At 35.7% G+C, this 17,099-nt stretch overlaps 1 long non-coding RNA gene across 1 annotated transcript in view; it reads right to left on the bottom strand.

The window, feature by feature from the left end:
- The window catches only part of LOC144304392 (uncharacterized), a 404,632-nt gene that overhangs the window by 55,311 nt on the left and 332,222 nt on the right, over nucleotides 1–17,099 (bottom strand). The window lies entirely within an intron of this gene.

Genomic DNA, 17,099 nt, shown 5'->3' with positions numbered 1-17,099 from the left:
TTGGAGCACTAGTTTGATTATTATGTTTATTACAATTTTTAATAAATTGAATAGGTAGCATCATATATATGGAATTAAATTGATTTGGCTATCTTTGTTATTTATACAAGAAGGCATAGTCCTTCGGTCTTAGGTAAATAATGTACTCTTAATGTGTTAAAATTCAAGAGAATTGTTATCTTGGTGCATTACCATTTGATTGGTAGGAATGGTAGTTATAAAATTTGGTTGCTTAACTGGATGTTGTTTTCTAAGTGTCAGTGATAGCATAGGGAAAGAACAGGTGGTTGGAGCTTATACATTTTGTTAGTATTGCTGTCTAAATAGAATGGAATAAATAGGTATGAAGACATATTTATATTGGTAAATTGGTGTAGTATGGTTTTATGTAAATTTTAAAACTTGATCTCTTTTTAGGCATTTGAAAGCACATGTGAAAAACTTTGTATATAATAGATAATTGTGTATTTCAGATGCAGTAAAATGAAATATGGCTATTATAGACAAAAGGGTAAGCTCAACTTAGAGAATGAAAATCAATTTAGATAAGAGGAAAATTTGTCTTTAAATGATGATTATGAATTAACTTAAAAACTGTTGTTTGACAAAAATCTTATATAAGTAAATATGAAATTAATAGTATTGATTTCATTGAAGAACTTTAAAACAGTTTAAAGGGTACCATAGGCTACCATCTAAGTATTCTCTTTTTTTTTTTTTTTTTTCATCTAAGTATTCTCAATACCACAAACACCTCTTGTTCAGTATTCTAAAAATACTGAATTGTTTGTGTTTATAATCTCAATAGAATATATCTAATATCTGCTGCTTAAGCTTGAGTGATTGGTTAAGGTTATTTATTGTCTGTGTTGATATGTGTACTTGTGAGCACTTCAGGAGCCTGCTTATAAGTGATGGTGGTTGTGGTGTGTTGGCAATGGGTGGGATTGGAGTAGTATATCTATTAGAAATTAATGCTCTTTCCTAATTCTAAGATGCAGTCCATTTTAAGAAGCATCAGCTTTCAGGAGTGGAGGAGGAATAATGAATTAAATGTACACATTATTCTAAATTTTTTAAAAACCTGGTTTATATGCATTTGATTATCCTTATTATTACCATTTCAGAATCATAATCAGTTTTATTTTAAGTCTTTTCCCAGTGGGTGGGGAAGATGATAAATTACTGAGTCACTTTTGGCAGATGCCACATAAGTATTACAATGATTTGCAACTTTTCTTAACTTCATTAGCCTCTTTTCTAAATATGATTAGACTGTATATGATTTTCTAACTTTTTTCTCCCTGTCCAATAGGCGATTATAAATAAATATATTTTCATAATAGAGAATTAAAGTCTTTTAACAGAAGAATTGTAATTAATTATAGGGATGCGACATATTTAACCAATTTAATTGTTAACCCAGTTCTACAGAAGGATTTGAGATATACTATGTAAGAATTAAATAATTACAATGCTTATATATTACTTATTATGTGCCAAGGAGTGTTCCAAGCACTTTACATGCACTTTAACCTGCACAAGTATCCTTTGATGTAGGTGCTTTTATCCCCCATTTAATAGATAAAACAGAAGCAATGAGGATGTAAGTCACTTTACAGCTTGAAAGGTGCAAAATGGGTTTGGTTCCAGAGACCCTGTTAATCACATTAGACTCTAAATAGTGTAGAGCCTATCTTACAGGCTATATAGTAAATTACATCAGATTGTAGTCATTTTATAAGCCAGACAGTTTGCTTCCTCTGGTAATGGAACTTAAAATAGCCCCTCTAGCTCACTCTTTTAGCAATCAACTAAATCATTTGGGGGAGTTTTGAGAACATGGAGACAAAGATAACAGGAGTTTACAGATAAAGGAGTTACAAAAATTAAGTGAATATTTTCATACACAACTTTTATGTGTCTATCTTGTCTTCTAAAATAAAGCAAAATTTTCAAGTTGATAGGAGTCAACATTCTTAAATGCTGTAGCTTGCATTTAAAAGGATTTTAATTTTCTAAGGTAGTATGATAATGCAATGTTTTACATTTTAAAATTAAAACAAGTTAATGACAAGTCTCTGTGCTACTTTTGTTTTTTTAAGATTTTATGTATTTGACAGGGAGAGAGCACAACCAGGGGGAGCAGCAAAGAGAGGGAAAGGGAGAGGGAGAAGTAGGCTCCTCACTGAGCAGGGAGTTGGATGATGTGATGATGCGATGTGAGCTGGATCCCTTGACCCTGGGATCATGACCTGAGCTGAAGGTAGATACGCTCAACCGACTGAGCCACTCAGGTGTCCCTCTGTGCTACTTTTTCATTGCTGTGGATTGTCTTCATTTTTTAGTAGGGGGAAAAAAAACAACTGAATTTTCTCACTCAGAGTCAGACTCTTTAGACAAATGCAAGATTTTAGGTGAGACTGACACTAAACAAAATGCTAAGGCATTGTTATACAGTGTCTCTCTATGGACCAGTGTAGAAATTGAGAATAGTTATATTCTATAGCAGTTTGATGTTGCTATCACATTAAAACATATCATTTTTCTGGCAATTTTGGAAAATATATTTTATAGAAGTGTGTTTTTGACAGAGTACAATATAGGGGTTAAGACTGGTCCCTCACATATAATTTGAGAAGCACTACTCACTCCTAGGTGGTTTTCCTCAGGAGCCAAAGCCAGCTCATTTGCCCATCCTTCCCTGAAACAGCTAGGTTTGTTACTGCTCTATGCCTCATTTCCTCACACCTTTTGGATTTGTGTCAAAATTTCGGTCCTAATTTGTAGCATCTTTAAATACTGTGTGGTATCCTGCTTACTATGAATTCTAAAGTAGACATTAGGCAGTTTTCCTAATACTTTGAATAGTTTAGATTTTAATATTGCTGTCACTATTCCATTGTTAGAAGCAAGAAATGAAATTGCAGGCATGTGTCACATGTAGTACTGTGTTGTTTTTTTTTTTAATTCAGAGGAACCTATTTTCACGTTTTAATCTTGTCGCTTTTTCCTTGAATTCATAATTTATAATGCCTCATAGTTTTACACAGGTTCTGTTCCTCCTTTTCCTACCCCCCCCCAAAATATGTATTGAGTACTTATATTTATTATATTCTAGGTGATGGGCATACAGCAGAAAATGGAATGACCTGGCTCATGTTGTAAACTTTTAAGATTTTATTTATTTATTCATGAGAGACACACAGAGGGAGAAGCGGGCTCCACACAGGGAACCCGACATGAGACTCGATCCTGGGTTTCTAGGATCAGGCCCCGGACCGAAAGTGGTGCTAAACCACTGAGCCACCAGGGCTTGCCCTCGTGTTGTAAACTTTTAACAGCAGACATGTCTTAAAAATAAATCTCTCCATAAGATTCTACAAACGATTTTTAATTTTTTAAATTTTTATTATTTTTTAAAAGATTTTATTCATGAGAGAGAGAGGCAGAGACACAGGCAGACGGGGAAGCTGGCTCCCTGCAGGAGCCCAATGCAGGACTCATTCCCAAACCTGGGATCATGCCCTGAGCCCAAGGCAGAGGCTCAACCTCTGAGCCACCCAGGTGTTCCTACAAATAGTTTGTTATTGAAATAGAACTCCCTGGGTCTCTCTTACTAGGAGTTAGTAGTCTAGAGGTACATATAAAATGAGGTTGTTTAACATTGAACAGATCACACTATATAATGATTGGATTAGACCCTCACATGCAAATATATAGTTTTTGCAAGGCTTAATTTTTACTTTTTGTTAGTGAATTATGACTTCAGTAGTGTCCACAAGAAATTTGGTGGTTCTTTTTTGGTTATGTGATTGTACTCTTAAAAAGGTACAACTTTATCATTTAACGTACTGAGTATGGTGAAGCATTTTAGATGTGATCATGTCTACATTGGTGTGGTTTATATAGGTAGCAGTCCTCTAGCCACTTTCCCAAAATAATGATAGTGTTTTTTCTTTTAATGTTGGAGCAAACATACTGTATGTTTATTTTTACTACAGAAAGGTAGAAGGTGAAAATTTCCTGTCTTGTTTAATCCTACTCTTCTTTTTCAGGGGACCACTCCCATCTCTTGTAAATGTCTAAATTTTCTGTGCACACACCAGATATATGTGTCTGTAACTTTTCTTTGAACACAAATCATTTTCTGGTGTTTTCTCATTTAGACATTTTTACCTGTCATTGAACACACAGAACATTATTTTTGTTCATTGTCTAGTGATCCATTGTATGAATGTATGCCTTATTGGAGGACGAAGACTGCCTGCCTGTTTTCCCTGTCATTTTTGCCTTTTATGGTCCCCAGTGTAAATTATAGTCTTATCTTTTTATACTGTAGTTTTTTGGTATGTGTAAAGGAAATAGTTTTCTGTTCTTTAGCAGTACTAAGTGGGACTCATTCTCTACCCTTCCCCATCCAGACTGTTCTAATCCACATACATAAATCATCAGTTTTGTAACTGTCCTGCAGTGCTTCTTTGCAAGTTTTGCAATTTTGGGTCCCTTGTGATATTTTTTTTAGTGGTTTTTAATTGCTTTACTATCTTCTAATGAGCCAGCATTGTTATAAATACAAGTTATAGTTTATTTGCTGGATTGTATTTTTTTCCCAAAGACAAGCAATAAGACCTGTTCTATTTTACACCTGTAAACATTGAAAAAGCTCTAATCAAATACATTGATATTGGACCCTGTTTTATTTTTAAGCGGTGTAATGAATTTAACTTCGTAATTTTTGAAATGAGCATTTCCCAAATACATTTATGTATTGTAACCCGTTTCCCTTGACATTTGGTTTTGTTTTTAAGGGTATTTTTTTTCTTTATTTTCAACCACTTGACTCAATTTTGTGTAAATAGTTTCTGTGAAATGCGTATGTATGGATTTTGTTTTGGTATAGGACACTATGAAATATGTGAGGCACAAGATTTTGTTCCAAATTGACCCTATTTTGTGTTGTCTCATGTTGAGGCCCTGCATGTATTATATACACATTTGGAGCCTTTTCTGTGTTCTGGCTCTGCCTTCCAGGTAATGACCATGGTTAAATAAATACTGCAGTGTTCTGCACTTCTTCAGGCATAAGGGATTTGTAATTGAGCCAGAATGACATTTACGGGAATCATGAATTTTATTTCACATCTTTTTTCTCTACTTTGAGAAAACTACTAATTATTTACCTCCTCTTCATGCGTTTTATAAAGTGGTGTTCTTTTTTTTTTTTTTTAATTTATTTATTCATAAGAGACACAGAGAGAGGCAGAGACACAGGCAGAAGGAGAAGCAGGCTCCACGCAAGGAGCCTGATGTGGGACTCGATCCTGGGTCTCCAGGATCACACCCTGGGCTGAAGGTGGCACTAAACCGCTGAGCCACCCAGGCTCCCCTAAAGTGTTGTTCTTCATAAAGTTTCTGTATTTAAGTATTCATGTTTTCCATTTCTATTATTCTTTGGTTATCTATTCTATCACTTTGTGACAGTGACTTCCAAATATTTGTCCTTATCCATCACCTACCTCTTGGGCTTCAGATCTGTGTCTCCCTACTTACTGGACTTATGTCAAGGGTTAGCAAAATACCAACTCATAGGCTATATTTCATCTGCATTCCATTTTGTAAATGAAATTTTATTAAAACAGCCTCATCCATTTGTTTACGTATCTGTGGCTGTTTTGTGCTACAGTGGCAGAGTTGGCTAGTTATGACAGAGACTGTGGCCTGCAAAGCTGAAGATACTTATTACCTGACCCTTAACAGAAAAAAGGCTGATCCTTTTTTCATTTCTTTTTTTAAGTCTGATCCTTACTCTAAATGTTTTGTAGCAGTGATGTTACTGTCAAAAGCCAAGTATCTTATCCTCTTCCCCTTTTCACTTAGGTAAATCCCTAACCCCATTCCCACCCGATGGCTTTATTAATACAGTCAAGTAAGTATGATGTGCATTGACATTTATTTCCTTTCATCTTCCACTTATAATATCTCTGAATCCATTGCAGTTTCTCCTAATGGTCCCTTTTTTAGTGTGTGGGTTTTTACGCTAAAAGACATCCCAACTGAACTCCCTCCTTTTTGCCCATGTCCTTGGATCCTTGGATGCTTATTTTATCTACAGGTTAAGAACTCCTTTATTGCTCTTTTGAAAACAAAGTAACCAGAGTTTTTGCCAACTGGAAAATATTGGAGCTATGTATTTGTTATCAGAGTGATAGCTGGTGTTTTTAATTATAAAAAAAAAAAATGATTGCAAAGTGGTTTTTGAATTATCCAAGAAAGCTTGTACTCACTCTGTAGGACTCTAATATATTTACTATATTATCTAAAGCAGCTTATGGTATGCATTTATTCCTTGTTTTATTACAGGAAGTAGAAGAATGAAAGGGGGGGGGAATGTGAGAAAAGATTAAGCCAGAAATAAGATTAGCATGCAAAATGCATTCATTCCATGAAGTCAATCTAGTGACCAAATAAAAGGGTGAAGCAGATAATTCACAGATGCTAATAACATGCTTGGGCAACTGCCATTTGTGGCCACAGTTTCTGCTGTAAGTAATCTAACAAGCTATGCCAAAGGAAGACAGGATCCAGTAGGCATTCCATAGAAAGATTAAAGGAAAAAACAGCTACCTGCTCCAGTAAACCACACATGCTTTCGAGTCTAACAGCTTGCGCTCAGAGTCCAGTTCTGCCATCTATTAAGTATATAAGTTTAGTCAAATTCATTGAGCTCTCTAAGTCAATTTTCTCGTCTGTGATATGAGTGATACTAACATCAGAGGGCAGTTGACTTATTTGAGGTGACATGTACAAAATATAGTGCAGTTCCTGGTATGTTGTGAATGTGAATTGAATATTAGTCATCTTCTATGGGTCTTCATAAAAAACTAGTGTGCTAGAACACCTGTAGTGTACATAATGCAGTGACTGACATTGTATAGTAATTCTTTTATGGGGTTTTTAAAAACGTTTGTCAATGTAAGCTGGTGAAGTGATGCAAATTGTAGTTCTGTAAATGTAATTGGGTAGGAGGCTCAACTACCTTTTGAGATCCAAGTTTATAATCCCACCCAGTACATAGAGTCTCAGGGTGTAATGTAATAGTTCTTAATATAATAGTTTTTGATGGAACAAAGTTCTGCGTTAACCCCCCCAGGGTAGCTATGCATATATTGAATTGTATGTAGTATTGGGGAGTTTTGTTGACTTCCTGAAGCCATGCCATGGATTATTAGCCTGAATGTCGTTGTATCCCCAAATTAAGGACTCCCCATCTAGGGTGATGGTAATGTGCATAAATCTTTAAATCAGTAGTTCTTAAATCTGTTAGGCATAGTACCACATATGTTAAAGGAAATGTATTATTGCATTCTTATCTTGAAGTGTGAAATTCATAGGTAATACAACAACTTGCTTGCCCACATTTTATTTTTATTCATGACTGACTCAGAGAGAGAGAGAGAGAGAGAGGCAGAGACACAGGCAGAGGGAGAAACAGGCTCCATGCAGGGAGCCCAACATGGGACTTCATCCCGGGTCCCCAGGATCACACCCTGGGCCAAAGGTGGCGCTAAACCACTGGGCCACCGGGACTGCCCTCTTACTCACATTTTAAAGAAAAATTGGGGATCCCTGGGTGGCGCAGCGGTTTGGCGCCTGCCTTTGGCCCAGGGCGCGATCCTGGAGACCCGGGATCGAATCCCACATCGGGCTCCCGGTGCATGGAGCCTGCTTCTCCCTCTGCCTGTGTCTCTGCCTCTCTCTCTCTGTGACTATCATAAATTAAAAAAAAAAAAAAAATTAACAAATAACCTAACTAGAAAACAATAGCGATAATAATAGAGTAACAAGAGAAGGAAAGTTAGAGGGAAGTAGTTTTTTAGGAAAATTACTTTATCTCAAGTATAACTATATTATGAAGTCTGATAATTGAACTTCTACCTATTATCAGTAGGAATGTGGCAATTCTAAAATGTAAGGTACTAAGTTACACTGAAATGGTGAATGATACTTATTAGTAAAGTTCTGGACTAAAACTATCTTCAATATACATATGGTATTTCTAGAAAATTCAGAGTATGTTAAGGTTGTGCAAAAATTGGTTAGATTATATATACAGTTAGATTCAAATTTTCAATCTAAAGTCTAATACAAAAAAAACAAAAAAAACAAAAAAAAATAAAGTCTAATACAAACAGATTTTTTTTAAAGTTTATGTGAATGTCTGGCAGGATATTTGAATGTTGTTTGAGATACTAGTCCTTAGGTGTGTAGATCTGTTTTGTGTATGCTTATCTGTAATGCCAGCATTACTCTACCTATAATTGCTACAACCAAAGTATCTTGTGAATTTCCACTGATATGGTAGTGCTCAGTGGTACTGTGCCCATTGACAGCCAGTCCTTTAGATTGTTTTCATTCTGCACATGAGTCAGCTGGCCATTCTGTTCATTATACCTGTATCAGACCTATAATTCTGCATTTCTAAGAAGTTTCTGAGTGATTCAGATGATTATCGTAATCCATGGACCACACTTTTCAGGCCCAATTCTGAGTCTGCACTGTCCAAAAGGGTAGCTCAGATACTGAACATTTTTCTATTATTGTGGAAAGTTCTATTAGGGAACTGCAGTGAATACTGTGTCTCAAGTGATCTTTTAATAGGTCTCAAATGCCAATGAGTTTTACTTTTGGACATTTATCTGAAAAACTAGCTATGTTTGTGATCATATGCCTTAGGAGCAGCGTTTGGAATAAGACTGCTGTTCTCTTTGTTAAAGTTGATAAAGACACATACTTGAATGGAATGTCACCAAATATGCACAGACAGATCTAGATCATACTGAAGGAGTTCTAAGGCATAAAACGGCATTTTTCAAAAATCTCTCTTACTACAACCTACAATAAGAAATACATTTTGTACTGTGGCTCAGTTTATCTGTATATGTATATCCCAAAACAAGAGAATCACTAAGCTGTACTCAACTTTACCATAAGGGACCCATTCTGAGATTTTTCTATGCTAGTCTGTTTTGTTTTTTTGTTTTGTTTTGTTTTTAAAGATTTTATTTATTCATAGAGACACAGCTAGAGAGAGAGAGGCAGACACACAGGCAGAGGGAGAAGCAGGCACCATGCAGGGAGCCTGATGTGGGACTCAATCCCGGGTCTCCAGGATCACACCCCGGGCTGCAGGCAGCACTAAACAGCTGCGCCACCGGGACTGCCCCCCCCCCCCCTTTTTTTTAATGCTGGTCTTGATCTTCATTTAGTCAGTCACAATCTGCAGTTTGAAAATACACCATAGGAAATATACCAGGTAATGGGAGCCTATTCAAATTATAAAGCAGGGTTGTTGTTTTGTTGAGATTTACTTATCTGAGAAGGGAGAGCCTCAGGTAGACTGCTGAGCACGGAGCCCTACCTGGTGCTCAATCTCATGGCCGGGAAATCATGATGAGTCCAAATCAAGAATCCAGTGCTTACCTGACTGTGTCAGGTAAAATTATAAAGCATTTTATACCATTTGGCCACATTAGCCATGGAAAAGTATTTATAAAGCCTTCATTGTTTGTTTATCTTTGGTTAGTTTAAGTTTTTTACTTCTTAAAGTTTTATATTTATTTAAATAATATCGACACCTAACTTGGAGCTGGAACTCAGCAACTCTGAGGTCAAGATTTGCATGCTCTTCTGACTGAGCCAGCTAGGCACCCTAGTTTAACTTTTTAAAAATTGAAGTAAAATTAGTATATATTAGTTTGAAGTGTATGACATAATTTGATACTTGTATACACTTCAAGGTGATCACCAGGTAAGTCTAGTTACCGTCTGTCACCATACAATTGACTTCCTTCACTCATTTTGCTCACCCTCCAATCCTCTTCCTTTCTGATAAATATCAATCTCTTCTCTGTATCTATGAGTTCTGTTTGTAAGTTTGTATTTTAGATTCCATATATAAGTGAAATATGTTATTTGTCTTTCTCTAGCTTCTTTCATTTAGCATAATTTAGGGTCCATCCATGTCTCAAGTGACAAAATGTCTTTTTTTTTTTTTTTAATGCCTCAGTAGTAGTCCATTGTGTGTGTAAACCACACTTTGATTCACCCATCCATTGATGGACACTTAGGTTGTTTTCATGTCTTGGCTATTTAGATATTGCAATGAACATAATGGGGCTCCTATATCTGTTTGAATTAGTGTTTTTGTTTTCTTTGGATAAATATCCAAAGTAGAATAGCTGGATCATCTGGTAGTTCTATTTTTAATTTATTGAGGAACCTCCATACTGTTTTCCATAGTGGTGGTACCAACTTCTATTCCCACCAACAGTGTACAAGGGACTCCTTTTCTCTACATCCTCACCAACACTTGTTATTTCTTGTCTTTTTGACAGTAGCTATTCTGACTGATGTGAGGTGGTATCTCATTGTGATTTTGATTTGCAGTTTCCCTAATAATGATGTTGGACATCTTTCATGTGCCTGTTGGCTGTCTCTACATCTTCTTTGGGAAAATATGTATTTAGATTCTCTGCCCATTTTTTATTATTTATTTATTTATTTATTTTAAAGATTTTATTTATTTATTCATGAGAGACACAGAGAGAGAAAGAGGCAGAGACACAGGTAGAGGGAGAAGCAGGCTCCGTGCAGGGAACCTGATGTGGGACTTGATCCTGGGACTCCAGGATCACACCCTGGGCTGAAGGCAGGCGCCAAACCGCTGAGCCACCCAGGGATCCCCCATCTGCCCATTTTTTAATAGGATTGTTTGGGTGTTGGGTTTTTGTGGTTTTCTTTTGTTTTGCTATTGAGCTATTTGAGTTCTTTTAGATTTTAACTAGACTCAAACAAATACAAAATATATTCCTAGGCAAATCAGTAGGCAGTGTTAAGTCTTATCATTTAAAATAGTTAAAACATTGTAAGAAGTGATAATATTGGTTTTATTATTTTATTTTTTTGAGAGAGCGCAAGTGGGTGGAGGGGGCAGGGGCAGAAGGAGAGAAAGAGGGAGAATCGCAAGCAGGCTCCACCTGCAGCATGGAGCATGAATGAGATCATGACCTGAGCTGAAATCAAGAGTCAGATGCTTAACCAACTGAGCCACTCAGGTGCCCCGGTAATGCTGGTTTTAGGTAGGTACTCTATAGAATTATTTTTTGGGGGGAGCAATAATATATTGCAAACTACTTGCCTATTGAAGGTGACAGTTCATGACAGTAAACCTGGATCCTCTGCAATAACCTGAAAACTTACCTTTGTATAACAAAGGAGCCTATATTCATCTTATCCAAGTGTGGTATTAACTTACTAAGTTAAAAATTAAAAAGAAGGTGCAGGGAGGGATCCCTGGGTGGCGCAGCGGTTTGGCGCCTGCCTTTGGCCCAGGGCGCGATCCTGGAGACCCGGGATCGAATCCCACGTCGGGCTCCCGGTGCATGGAGCCTGCTTCTCTCTCTGCCTGTGTCTCTGCCTCTCTCTCTCTCTCTGTGTGACTATCATAAAAAAAAAAAAAAAAAAAAAAAAAATTAAAAAAAAAAGAAGGTGCAGGAATATGCACATTAACCTTATCCCACTGGAATTCTTATCTATTAAAGTTGTTTCTTAGTACTCAGTCTCCCACAAGTATTAATAAGCAGGCTTAGTATTTAGCCATTCAACAAATATTGAGGACCTATTATATGCTAAGCATTGCTAAGTCTTGAATAGACAATGATAAACAAAAGAGGACATGCTTCCCCCTCCACCATGATGATTATGATCTGTAGGTTTATATAACATAACATAAATGAAAACATGTATTAAATGGTTACTATATGCCAGGGTAGTTTATACTAACAAAGCAGAACAAAAATATTTTACCTAATCTTGTTCTAATAGATTTGTAAGTATGTTCATTTTCCCTTTGTATTTGTGAAAGTTTATGCCTATACAATTCAATGCAGTTACTTGATGCTAGCAGATGACATTTCATTGTTAATTGTATGTTTCATCATCAGAGAAGTGGTTCATGTTTCTCCATTGCAGTAGATAATCATTGATGTGACTTACCTTGAACCCCCCTCCTCTACTCCCTACTTCTGAAGTCATCCCTATGGCTTTAGTGTAGATTAGAATCTTAAATGGTTTATTCCAGAGCAATAATTATTTATCTATGTGTGAACTCCAGAAAATATTTTTTTAATTTCTAATTTTGACCTATTTCAAAGTACAGAAAAATTGTAACAATACAAAGAATTTCTATATATCTTCACCCAGATTCATCCATGTTAGCATTTATCTTTAAATGCTTTAAATTTTTTAAACTTTAGGGATGCCTGGGTGACTCAGTGGTTGAGCATCTGCTTTGGCTCAGGGCGTTGATCCTGAAGTTCTGGGATCGAGTCCCACATCAGGCTTCCTACATGGAGCCTGCTTCTCCCTCTGCCTGTGTCTGTCTGCCTCTCTATCTCTCATGAATAAATAAATAAAATCTAAAAAAAAAAATTTTTTTTTATACTTTAAAACTTTTCCCCAAGCCTCTTAAGAATAGCTGATACCCTCCTTTGCCCTAAATACTTCAGTAAGTTTCTTAGCATATTTACTGCATGTTTCCTAAAAGCCAAGGCATTCTCTTACATAAGCATAATACAGTGATTTAAATCAGGAAATTAGTATTGATACAATAATATAAATCTATAGAATACAGTAGTATAAATCTATAGATTTTACTCTGGTATTATCATCTGTCCCAGTAATTTCCTTGATAGCAGTTGATGTTTATATGTTGCATTTGGGTGGCATATCTCTTCAGTCTCTAATCTAGAACAGGTTCTTAGCTCTCCTTTTCGTTTAATAATAGCATTAACATTTTTGAAGAGAACATGCCAGCTATTTTGTAGTATATTTCTCAGTTTGGGTTTGAATAATGTTTCCTCATGATTAGAATGAGGTTATGAATTTTGGCAAGTATACAACAGAAGTTATGTATTTTTCTCAAGACATCCTACCAGGAACTCATGATGCCAATTTGTTCCATTACTGGTGATGTTAATTTTTATCACTTGAGTTAGATAATTTCTGAGTTTCTCCATTGTAAACTTACTAATTTTCCGTTTGTAGTTTATAAGTATCTTGTAGTGGAACTTCCTGTTTCTCCACACATTTTATGCACAAAGTTTTAGTGCCAAATGATGGTATTGTCTTCAGTTATGATGACTGACAAATGGTGATTTTTCTACTTTATCACCTTTCTGTATTTGTTAGTTGGTTTCATATTGTTAGAGCTTTCTCTTTAAGTGCAGGCTCAGGATTTCTATTTGATTGATAGTAATCCTTTACCATCATTATTTTGATGTTTGTACTGTCCCAGATTTGGCCAGTGGGAACTCTTTCAACCTGGCTCCTTGTCTTTTTGACATGCAAAGCATTGTTTGAGTGGAATTTACTTTTGAGTACAAAAGAATATTCCAGACTTTTCTTGACTCCTCTTGCACTTTCTCTACTTCAGCTCTGAAATTGTTGATCTCTCCATGGAGCCTGATTTCCTTTAATGGAGAATGGAATTTATCCAAGATCTGGACAGTTGGTATGGTACGCTCATTGCTACCAAAGTGTCTGCTTAAAAGTTCTCACAATAGACAGAACTAGGAAATAGAAGTATGTGTGTATTTACACACATACCTTTTTATAATTTTATATATGTATATATATCTTAATCCATGAGTTTCAACTATCTCTAATTCCAATACAACATCCACAGGGGTCTTTGTATTCCCTCTTTTCATATGTGTAATTCTTTTCTGAGTGCAGTGAGAAAATAGAACATCATCCCTAATATATTTACCTATTTGTTCAGTCCTGAAACAGAAAATAGGTTAATAATTGCTAGCCTTTGTCTTTACCAAAAGAAAAAAGGAAATCTAAGAATTCAAAATATGTTCAGAGTTCATTTAATCTTTAGATGTAGGGCATTTAGTTCAAATATTTTTCTTATTCTGTTCCCTCCTTTTTTTTCTTCCTCCCCTTTCCCCTTTCTCTCCTTTCATCTTCCTTGAATGTGTAAAACATTAACATTCCAAAAGACAGAATGGTTTATGAAGCTATATTCAGAAAAATAACATGTTCCCTCTAATTCCTTTTGTCCTTTCTACCCCATTCCAGCCCACCTCCTGTGGGTAACTAAATTCATGAGTACCCAGGTTATATTTGTTTATTTTTGTACAAAGGAATAGATACATATATATTTTTGCTTCTTTTTATTTCTTAAACAAAGGGTAATGTACTACAGATATCTTTTGTATTTTGCTTATTTTGCCTGAGAGTGTCCTGTAAATTTTTTCACATCAATTCATAAAGATCTTATTTTTATTTATAGCTACAGAGTCCCATAGTTTATTCAACCACTCTCCCTTGTGTTCCGATATTTACAATTTCAAACAATGCTGCAATGAATATTTGTTTGCAATTAAATTTTCACATATCTTCAGGTTAAACTCCTAGAAACAGGATTCTTTGATTAAAAGATAAGTGTATGTAGTTTTTGTTGATCCCTTAAAGTTTACTTCAATGTACATTGCCACCTGCAGTATTTGAGAGTGCCTGTTTTCCAATGACTTCACCAACAGAATATGTTGTTAATATTTGAATATTTGCCAGTGGAAAATGAAGAAATGGTATTTTGGTATACTTTTAGTGTTCTCTTACCTTGAGTGGTGTTGAATATATTTTAAGGGCTGAGTTTGTGTATGTTTAAAAATTGTTCTTGTCTTTTACTTATTTATAATTATTCTGGTATTTTTAACGGACCCTCAGGTAGTTACCAGGTAATCAATCGTGCAGGACTGGAAATTCTTGCTCTGTTCTTAAAAAACATCTTTGGCCACATTTATATGCCTTTCCCAAGATGTGTGTGTGTGCACGCACATGCATGCATCCCCTAGAATCAGTAAGGATAGTGTGAGAACTGGTGGTTTTGGGTTCCTGGTTCCAGTTGTTCCTGAAGCCCATATATTTCCCTACTCTTTCTGGTTTTTGTTCACTAATTTCTGCATCACTTGGCAAATAAATCCCTTTGCCTTTTACTTACATTCATTAGATTTCAGTTGCTACCAAAATAGCCTTGAAAACCATTTTGTTCTTTTTTTTTTTTTACAATAAATTTTCATATTCTTTGAAGGAGTATTCTTTCATCTGTCAGTTTTGTTGTTTTTTTATTTTTTTAAAAAAGATTTTTATTATTTGTTAGCATTGAGGGGGCAGAGGGAGAGGGAGAAGCAGATTCCCCACTGAGTGTGGAGCCCCATGAGGGGCTTGATGTGGACTCTGGGATTGAGCTGAAGGCAGATGCTTAACCAACTAAGCCACCCAGGCACCACTGTTTTATTTCTGATAGTATCTTTGATGTGCGCATTTAAAAAAGTTATTTAGTGAATTGTGAAATGTAACTGTACTTTACCGGTATTTCTCACATTTTCAGTTGCTGGGCCTTTTTGTACTGTCTAAGCTTTCCACTCCCCTTTGTTTGTACAGCCCTCACACTAGTCTTGTGTTGGTTGTTATAAAGAAGGCTATGCATTTTAGGGTGCAAGTGTATTTTTTCTGGTGCTCTCTGAGATCTGCCACCACTGAGTTCTGTTCACATCTGTGCAGTCTGAGGTGCTTTTGGGCAGTACTTATCTCTGTTTTGGTGTCTGTGGATTATACTTTTCCTGTGCTTCATTGCATTGGGAAAGGTTACAAGGTTTCCCTCTATATTTTTGTTTTTGAACAATTTCCAAGAGGAGAAAGGGAAAGATGCTGATTTCTAGCTATTATGCATCAGAAGTCCTTCTTCATTGTTGTTTTATGATCATGGGAAGGAAGGGAGGTAATTTTATCCTCAGTCCATTATTTTCAATTGCAAAAACAGATTTTGGTCATTTTTAATCCTTTCTGAGGTCCATCTGTCTTTTTTCATTTTTATTTTTTTAAAAGTAATCTCTACACCCAACGTGGGGCTCGAACTTATAACCCCAATGCATCCTCTACTGACTGAGCCAGCCAGGTACCCCTCATTTGTCTTGAATGCAGAAGACTAATTTATTCTTATAATTAATGTGTTTGATGATAGTCATCTTCTTAGTTTTTCTTAAATGCATGATTGCTACTCCTTTCTGTAGTGTTTTGGTTTAAACTATTTTCTTTGCTTCTGTCTTCCTAAAATGTGTTTTCTTTTTGATTCTTAAGTTTTCAAAGCATTCTTTAACTTATGTTCTTTGTTAGTATTAACTATTCCATGACAGGTAATATTTTTAGCCCCTTTTTAAGAAAATACTTTAAGTTTTACAATTCTGTTTTTTTGTACTGTTTTATGAACACATTTACAGCATTAAGAGTTGTCTCTATTTTTTATTTATTACCTGACCCTGAAGTCGTCATTTTTTGAAATAATGAAATCAGTTTTATTATTTTGGTCTGACTATATAAATGATATTTGCTCATCAAAAATTGAAACAATTTATAAAAAGTTTTAGGACTAGTGTTAACATTTTGGTGGTCAAATTTTCATGCATTCATAATATCCAGATAAACCCAGGGCTAGTTTAGATGTTAAGCTATAATTGACGAAAGGCAATATCAACAATAGAGGTTTGTTAATTAAATATCTAACATATAATAAGGCTACCAGTTGACAATTCTAGGGTTTACAGCAGCTTAGCAAAGTTAAGGCTTTGGATTGACTTTTCTTGATTTTCTTGACTTTCCTCTCTTAGTCACAAGATGGCTCTCATAGTTCCAGCCATAGCTTACTCAGATAACTATGTTCAAAAGCATGAAGCAAGGAAATAAGCTACTTCTCCTTGTGTCTCTCTTTTTAAGGAAAAAAAAATCTTTCCTAGGAGATTGTAGCAAATATTTACTTTCCATTGGTCAGGTTACATGGTTATGCTTCAGCTGCAAGGGAGGCTGGGAAAGAGTGCTTCTGGCATTTTCTGCTTCTATATCGACAGGTAGACTTTAGCAAGAAAGAATGGTAGAGAAAGACTGTTAGACAACATACAGTGTTTGTTGCATGTGTGATTGTACACAATGGTGCTGTATATTGTGTTTATTTTGATATGCACATTTTTCAA

The sequence above is a fragment of the Canis aureus genome, chromosome 33 (genome assembly GCF_053574225.1).
Source record: "Canis aureus isolate CA01 chromosome 33, VMU_Caureus_v.1.0, whole genome shotgun sequence".
Taxonomy (NCBI): Eukaryota; Metazoa; Chordata; class Mammalia; order Carnivora; family Canidae; genus Canis; species Canis aureus.
The sequence above is the reverse complement of the archived record's forward strand: the minus strand, read 5'-3'. Positions and strand labels throughout refer to the sequence as shown.